Source organism: Octodon degus, unplaced genomic scaffold (assembly GCF_000260255.1).
Source record: "Octodon degus isolate 3935 unplaced genomic scaffold, OctDeg1.0 scaffold00066, whole genome shotgun sequence".
NCBI classification, from domain to species: Eukaryota; Metazoa; Chordata; class Mammalia; order Rodentia; family Octodontidae; genus Octodon; species Octodon degus.
The window spans coordinates 438,818-448,421 of record NW_004524642.1 but is presented as its reverse complement, the minus strand read 5'-3'; positions in this window follow the sequence as shown (position 1 = coordinate 448,421).

Below are 9,604 nucleotides of genomic sequence, written 5' to 3'. Positions count from 1 at the left end.
CTCCTGGATTAGCTGGGTTGTTCTGCTCCCTAGCCTTTGTGCAGGGACTTTAGCTGAAGTTTCACCCCAGGCCTGTATGCTAGGCTGGGGCTGGTTCTGGAGGGGTCTAGAGAGCGCAGTGGAAGTTCTCACTCACAAGTCAGGCTTGTGCTGGTTCCGAAGGGGTCCAAGGTGTGCAGGGGAGCACAGAAGCTCTCCCACACACTCGCTGGGCCTGGGCTTGGGTTGGTTCTGGAGGGGTCCCCAGGGCGCAATGGAAGTTTTCACTCACATGCTCAGCCTGGGCTGGGTCTGTATGGGTTGAGAGGTCCCAAGAGCATAAAGGTAGTTCTCACTCATGTGCTGGGCCTGGGCTGGGTCTGGAGGAGCCCAGTGGGCGCAGGGGAGCACAGAACCTCTCCCACATACTAGCCAGGCCTGGACTTGGGCTGGGTCTGGAGTGGTCCCGAGAGCCAGATTCATTTTTTTAAAAACAATTTTCTTTCTTCTCAGATTCCAGTGAAGATTGAGTGTTTGACTTCAGATCAAGTGACCAGGCCCTTCATGGATTTGGTGGACCAGATGTCCATCATGACATGATTGCTATTCTGATTATGAAGTGGAGATTTTAGTGCTCTTCTCACAAGATTTTATGGGCTCTACACGAAGACATCAGGTTCATGTTAGTTTTTCTTTAAATTAGGAAATGTTTAGCCAGATAGGAGGAGGCCAGATTTCTTGAAAGGGTTCTGGGAGTTGACATTTTAGAATACAGAGCAAAAAGATTGATAGCCCATGTATACATTTACCAAAAAAAAAAAAAAAAAAAAAGGAATTCTCTCTCTTTTTGTTTCAAAAAACAGTTGGCATGCATATCTATATTAGCAAAGTCCTCTTGTCTTCCATTTTTTTTCTTTCTGTGAACTTCGTTTTACCCAATGATCTAATAAACCATGATAGTTGGGAAGTATGCCCTCTTAAAAAGAACCTGAGGTTCCAACCTGTTGTTGCCAGTATTGATAGCCCAATTCACCAAAAACGATGAGCTTCTAATTTGTTTATGCCAGGCAGGGATTAGTTTTTCAGTGATGACTTCATTACACAGAAAAGTCTTTGTCATGAAGTGTTTATTATCACCAATTGTACTAAATCTGGGCTAGATTTACTTTCTTGTCATCTACCTGGTATTTTATAAACTATGACTTAAAAGTCTTCATTTTGGATCACATAAATATGTAAACATTTCAGATCTTCAATTTCATAAATGATTGCTTTCAAATCAAAAACTTTTGACCACTGAGATATTTTTCTTACTTATGGAGTAATGTTTGTCTGATAAGCACATACATATATTATTATGCTTTAATTCTACTCTCAAAAGAATCTTAAAACCACTACATAAATGCACTGATAAAAAGAAAAAAAATTCTAGTCATTCATGTTACTAAATATCTACAAATTAGATGTTATATCAGTAGAAGGTTAAAAAAATGGAACAATTTGATTTTTGATGGTACATTTGTTGTCATAATTACGTCACTTAATTTGGTCCATATTTGGTGTACTAATGGTAAATTATACGCATTATAAAGAATATTTAACCATAAAATTAGCTATAAAATGAGAGTTTAAGACACCTGGATACCTGTTCTTTTAATTTCATGTCTTGACTTAAAAATGTATTGCAATTTCTCATGCTCTGATTTACCAAACACTTCTATGCCTGAATGACACTTCCTAAATTATGATTAAGGAAACAAACACAGTCCTTTTTTTTGTTTTGAAGAACCAGGGATTGAACTCAGGCCCTTGTGCTTGGCAGGGAAGCACTTATTCCACTGAGCCATCTCTCTGGCCCCAGCAAACACAGTCTTATATAACCAAGGGATATTTAAAAAGGAGTCTTAGCCACGTTATTGCCAAGTGAAATTGGCTGGCTGCAGAGCAGTGAACACTGCCTGGCAATGAGTCAGCCTTGAGCACAACGTACCGAGTCCGTTTACTCCCTTTCGCTCCGTGCCTCCACTCCATGTGGGTCCTATTGGGTGGACCACTTATAGGGATGCTTTTGGCATTAAGGTTGTTTAGGCATAGGTTTTCTTTGTGGGAGAAATTATTCTTAGAAACAGAGGACCTTGTTTGTGTAACAACCTCAAAATATGATTTGTATCATATAAGGGCATATTTACTTATGAACTTTGGAGTTGCTACCTTATTCCTGATAGGTTTGAATATTTAATTCTATAGAATTATAAGAAGTGACTCTAAATCTCACAGATTCTGTAACTAGCTTGCTACTTGAATTTTTATATCATTTGTGAAAGAATTATTTCTGTTGTAAAACTTTCAGTAGTCTTGTTTAAACAACTTCTTCCATTTTAGAATGCTTCACTATTAGAATATGAACTTTTTAGTGGGTGACATTTTTCATTTTTATCATTTCTGTTTTTACTCCTACTTCTTTTTCTTCCATATACTCTCACTTCAGCTATTTGAAAAGTGCGCATATATACATACATATAGATACATAAAACAAGTAAATACTTGTTGTTGGCCTCTTCTCATTCTTATTTCTTCTTTCAGATATTTTGTCATATCTTATTTCTAAAACTACAGGTAGCTATGTTATAAGTGAATGACTGATGTCATAATGCACAATTTTATATCTGGTTTAGAGTTATGTGGACCTAGCTTCCAACTAGCAGGCAGCATTCTTTTCTAGTTCTTACTTTGTGAGACCCACCTTATGCATTCTTAATGTGAATGCTATCCTTCCCTTCAGTTCCTTTCTTAAAAACACTGTTCAATATCGATTTCCAGCAGAGAGTTGCTTACAGATTTTTATGCTTTTGCTAACATGCAAGCTCCTGAGTCTCTTCTAAAAGTAATTTTATAGGTGTCATGTTTTATAACACAAATTCAACATGGAGAAGAAGCCAAGTAGATCTCACTTAGGAAAGCCACAGTCCCATGCTCCATATAAAATGTGAAACATTTGGAAAGAATGTGTCAAGGGATGTAGAACAGAAAGAGGCTGAATTTGTGTGGCGTTCAGGATGATTCTGGACTTTATATGTGCCCCATCATATATATGCAGAATCTAATAAATATGAGTAGAAATTGCTACTATGATAAAGCCTGAGTGTCAAGTTTAGGTTTGTCACTTGGCTTTTTAATCAAATGCCCATCACCCCCAAGTACTTCACAGGAAGGGCATTCACTTTTATAATCATTTGCCACCATACAATTTAAGGTCCCAGTATTGATGTATTCCTGTCAGCTAATGTTCGCACTCGTACGGTTGCAGCATAACTACCTCATGGCAGATGGATCCAGTGATGAATCATGCATCTCAGTTCGTACCCACGTGGCAGTCGAGATATGTTCTCAGTCTCTTCCTGACACTTTTCTTTGGGGCACTTACATGCACATTGCTGTAGAATGCACCTGGGCATGGGCTGTCTTATGTTCCATTGTGACTGTATTCAAGTCAAGTGTCTCTGACGGGAATAATTGTGGAACTGCGCTGCACTGCTGTGTGCATGTGCTCTCGTGGATGACGACCCACTCTCATTTGTGTTTTCATGTAAGATTTTCCACTTGATTCCTTGGTTGAGACAGCACATATTGGGCTCATCCAGCTCAGATGCTCCTTTCCCATTTGCAGTGGATGTGTACTTCGAGGTTTATTTTAAATCTGTGCAAATAATTCGTGTCTTAGAAATGTAACAAGTAATTAGCTGATTAGTTTCAGATTGATTATATTTTAGTCTTATTCAGTGTAAATTGATCTGTCGCGGCTCTCATTTATTTCTATATTCAAATTATTATTCTGATATGACCAGGTGCATTTTGTCTTTTCTGTGCCTCAGATGCAAAATGAAGCATTTTTCTGACTTCTGATTGTTCATCTTTATGTAGAATTGTATTTAGCAGCCACTACTCAGAACTTGTTTGTGATGAAGTTTTCACTCACAATCCCCTTGGTGATGAGTTAAGGGATGGATATAACATACATTATATATGTGGTGTGTATTACATAAAACACAAACACGAGTATATTAACCTATGCAGCCTTGTAGTTATACTTTTCCATGCAACAAAGCTTTGAAATCACACTGCTGGCTCCAATTCTAATCAAACATTACAGAGACTAGGTTACTTTTCTTCCTTTTCTTATCTGTAATTCCATTCTCCATTAGTGGCCACCCTGGTTTCCTTTCTATGTGGACTCTCAGTAATCTGAGCAGCGTCGCTGTATGCCTCTAAGCCACACCGCTGTCCTCTGCACCCACAAGTGCTGGACAGCCCGTGTGGTGTCTCCAGATGTGAACACTCACCCTGCGTTATGCAGGCTCCCAAACCTACAGTGGGCTCCGCTGTGTGTGAAAGCCATCTCTTCTCTGTGTGGCTGAGACATTCTCGGCCACCTGTGTGTGTCTCCCCGTAGGGTTCAGGCTCTGAGAACTGCAGGAGCTCTCCTCCTGGAGATCGCTTTCCTCTGACCCTGCCTGGGCTCTTACATCTCGGGAACATTGTTCCTGGCCAATCACTGATGCCCCAGGTCTGGTGGCACTTCTGTTGCAGAACCGTGCTCATTTTGCATGGACTTCGGCTCCTGAGGTGAGGCTGGCTCCCCCGTCCTACTGGGTGCACTGTTTATCTGCTTGGATACTGATGGCTGACCCTGCATGAATGTCCTTTTCTTCCTGTGCTTTAGCACCTTTTTCCAGTTTCACCTTTGCTTCAGATCCCCCCCTCATTCCACTCAATATTTGACATCTGTTCTATGGATTAGAGGATTCCTTTTTTTTTTTTTTTTGCACGGAGGTGTTGTTGATGGCACCAGGGCTCGAGCTCAGAACCTTGCACTTGTCAGGCAGGCACTTAAGCCTCTGAGCTATCTCCCTGGCTCCCCACTTCATGGGTTAAAGTTTCCTCCATCTACCTCATGACTCCATCAACTGAACTGGACTCTCACGTGCTATGCTCCGACACACTCAAGGTGATATCACCCTGTCCCTGCTCAAAATTTGGCACCCAGAGCCAGCAATCCCACTATGCCACTAGAACTCTGACATGCCACTCAGGGTCATGGCCTGTTCTACTTTCACTCTCATCTCCTCAACGCTTACTTTGTTTTGCCTACCAAATGCCTTTTAAACTAAATTGTTCAGGAAGGAAAAGAAAGAATAAGAAAACGATACATGAAGCTTCTAATTTAGTAGGATTTACTTGTACGCAGAACTAACTGCATTTCTCAATACAGAATTTATTCCTCACTCTATTCTGTTCAATTTTCTTTTATTTCCTATGTATATGAAAAGTAAATGATTTTGAAACTTTGAAAGACCTAATGTGAGGAGAATTTGAGGAGGAGGAATTAGAGGCTTTCTGAAATATATCAGCTATGTCTGTTCTGAAAACACATGGGACCAATTTAGTGTCTACTGAAAAAAACAACTTTTTTTAAGATCATCAGGGTTATTGTTAATGTCACAGTAAATACACAAGAAGACTGAATGCTAAATGATTAAATATTTTAAGGCTGTGGATACACAGTCATTGGGAATATTTCATTGAATCGTTTTATCTGACAAGAGGTTTTCATTATGGGGAAATCATATATATATATTTTTTTTCTTTATACTTTTCATGGTTGGTTTTGTTTTTTGTGGTACTTGGGATTAAACTCAGGACCCTGCACTTGCCAGGCAGCTGCTTATCCTAGTGAGCTGTCTCCCAGCCCCCTTTTCATGTATCTTAGAGCTGTTTCTCATATAAATACGTGTGTTGACAATATACAAAATACCTGTGACCAAGATTGAGTCAGTCTCCAAAATATCACTTCAACCATATGTTTTAATCCATTTACTTTATGCGGTTGCTTTCTTTTACATAAAACCAAACAAGAAACAATCATGATTGTTCATTCAGCATATCCATATATCATAGTTCATAAGGACTTGAGTTCTACCCATCTGGAGTAGGGGAAGGACTCTCCTCATTTACATGCCAGGCATGACTGGAAAACACAGTGAATGCTGCACATCAAATATTACCATGAAAGACACAGTTCCATTAAACTGCCTCAAAATAGTCTCCCTCATTCCAAACACACTTATTCTATTGTCTTCGTGGCCTTCTAAGTTGTGCAGGTTCTCTTCAATGGGTGATTTCAGCTGCGCTCTTGTGACTGCCTTGATGTCCTGTATTGATTGAAAACATTTCCACTGCGTGGTCCTTTTGCCTGTGGGGCAGACCCAGGAGGTGCTCAGGCAGGAGCCAGGGAACAAAAAGATAAGCACCTGCTGTCATGTTTTATGTGACTCTCCTGAGCAGCTCTGGCTCGCAGTCCACTTGGTCTGAGCATCACGGAGCTCTTCCTGCTTGCTATCACACATAGTTTGGGTTCCTGTCCTTTCAGTGTGTGTGTTTTTTTGTGTATGAGTTGTGTCTCTTTCAGGCAAGATAGAATTAAATTCATCCAGTCTATTTTTTGATTGCAGAGTTAAAAATCATTCACATTGGATGTTATTATGGAGAAGCATTTCCTGATTGTGGTGACTGTAGATTTTCTCAGTGTGGATTCCTTTATTTGTCTCCCAGCTACTCTGCTCTTCACCCATTGAACAGTAAGTCCTCATCAGTCCTGCTCCTGGTCGTTGGCAGCCACCAGTCCGCTCAGTCTCTAAACGTTTGCCTCCAGAGCAGGATACAACGCAGCTGTCATTTGGCTTCACACTAGCGTAGAACCTGTGTGCGAGAGCCTGTGCGAGATGAGCACAAACCTATAGCTCAATCTGAAACACTGTGGAACGCTTGATATTAACATATGAAAGCAATGTGGAAATGCTTTCAGCCATCGTGGTGTTCGCAGAACACAAAACATAACTCACATTGGACAGAAGCCATATGTATGTGAAATATATGGGAAAACTTTTTTGTCAAATAAGCAGAAGGTGTCACTGGAGAGAAACTTTGTAAGCTTAGTTTGATAATCCTGTGAAGATTATCAAACTAAGCTTTCCATTCAAGGAGTGGAAACTTACAGTACTAATTAATGCAAAATGTTGATGTCAGTATTTCTCTATAAAATATAATCCCAGATGCAAACATCCTAAAGCATAAATATTATGTGTTTTTTAGTAATTAATTAAATTATCTGGATTATATTTCTGCACTACTTAAGTAAAAAGATTACATTGGCATAAAAAACACCGTAAAAGCATGCTGGGTTTCAGTTTGAACTAGGATTTCAGTGACTTGTGGGAGCCCTTCAAAATAATCTCCAAAGGCCAGGGAGATAGCTTAGTGGCATAAGCACCTGCCTGGTGAATGCAAGGTCCTGAGTTTGATCCCTGGCACAAAAATAAAGAAAATGAAATGAAAATCTCCAAAAGTGTTGCTCTGAGTTGTTGTATCCACCCTGCTGGTCTCATGGCCCAACTTTTCTAAGACTCTTGCTCAACATTTTTTTGTTTGTTCTAATTTATTTTAAAGAGAGTATAATAATTGATAGGACAGGGGAACTACCCGCTCGGGCCCCCCTCCTGTCCCTCTCTTGGACAGGAGCTTTCTTTCTCTCAATAAATATATTCTGCTCATAAAATAAATAAATAAATAAATAAATAAATAAATAAATAAAATAATTGATAAGACATTACGAACAGTACACATTTAGAAGACCAAGATGACAGGCATTCAACCAAGGGTTTTGCATTACACAGTGCTGTCCTCGATGTAGTTGCTCAGAACACAGATAGCAGCATGCAGAGTTAGCCAAGGTGAAAATTCTGAACATTAGCTGCTATTTTCAAAAGAAATGATGGAAATTATGAGTGCAATTATCTCAGCCATCCTGTATCTATGCTTGCATGGTTTTTTTCCCCATTTTTTCTTCTTTCTCCCATCTTCGTTATTTAATCTTGCTCGGCTTTCCATAAGGCTCTTTACAGCCTGGGGATTCCTGGAGTTTGCAGCTCAGGGAGCAGAGGAGACTCTGTGTGGAATTCGTAGCCTTTGGGGGAGTGTCAGGCGCGAGCTCACGGTGGCACGGGGTTGAGCGCCAGGTGCGGGGTTGTGGGACTTGCTGCCCAGACCCCGGCCAGGGTCCTCTCTCCATGCTCAGATTCCACCAGGTACAGCTGCTTGTAGTCCCTGTCCCTTTCATTGTCTCACACCTCGCATAATGCTGGCTTCTGGCCTCTCACCAGGACCTGTCCTTGGTCCTTCTTTGTCCCAAGGCTCAAGGTGCCTGAGTCTCTACTCACTTTATATTTCTCTGGTGTGTGCTTTCCTTTGTGCCCTGGTCTACAGAGGCCCTCTCGAGATTCCTTGTCCCTTGGCCTCCTCTCCCGACGGATGGAGAGTGAGGACAGGTGGGCACTCGACAGCACCTTCGGTGTGGGCAGCTGTTAGCAGCTGCAATCCCCCGCTGCACTCAGACACTTCCTTCCGGGAGATTTGAAGTTTTCCAAAGCTTATGTGTTCTCCAGACTGTCTGGAAGCAGGCGCTCCTGCTCTTCATTCTAGACACTTTTGCTACTGGATTGCATCTGATGGATGCTCCTTCGAGTCGTCTTTATACCATGCTTTTGTTTCCCCTGTGTTCAATACTTGTGGTTGGTGAGAGGCTTCAGAGCAGCTCCTGAGCGTTGCTTCCTTTATCTGACCACTGTGTTCTGCAGCACTCATGCTTCTCTTTTGCAGACCAAACCCAACAACTGAGTGGAAAAGATGCTTCCTTCCTCACAGTTCCAGGCCGTGACCGGGTGGCTCCGTGGCAGGGACATCATGGGAAGGACACAGAAAAGTTGAAGCAGCCCAGTTCACAGCACCTGGGAAATAGCAGGACAAGAGTCAGAGAGGGCGGGGAGAGGGGCCGGGCACAGAGCCCAGCCCAGGCCTCCACGACCACCCAGACGGGCACAGCACTGTGCTCCATGAACCCCAAGGCAGCTCCCAAGCCCACCAAGCCGACACCCCACCAGCACCGCCAGGATTAAACTTAGTTTATCAAGGTCAGCAAGTATAATTTCTATGAGGACAGTCTGTTTTGAGACTCACTGAGACTTAGCTTCCTACACGTTTCTGGACAACTCGAAGAAGTTCTACTTACATTTAAGAAGAACATGTGTTATTTACGTTCACAATACCAGGTTTTGTGTAGGTCCATTTGAGAGATCTTTTTTAGGGCAATGTACCGAATATATAATGTTGCCAATGGTAGTGACATCAAAGCATTTATAAACATTATGTTCTGTATGACTACATGAAACTCATGATGACTGTGTACTGGCGTAACAGCATATGCTCACCTCTGATAAATAATAGGTTTATTCTTTGTCTTTTTAAAAAAATATTAAATCTCTTACTATAATGGCTATAAAATTTATTTACAATTAATTTTTGAATTATAAGAATATATGTTGTTTTATTACTAACATATATATTTAGAATTGTAAGAACTTTCCAATTTGCTATCTTTACTTATAATTCTTTTCTTCCTTTTTGGCGGAACTGGGGATTGAACTCAGGCTCTTGCGCTTACCAGGGAAGTATTTATTCCACTGAGCCATCTCCCCAGCCCCTTTACTTATAATTCTATTATAAATTATTACTC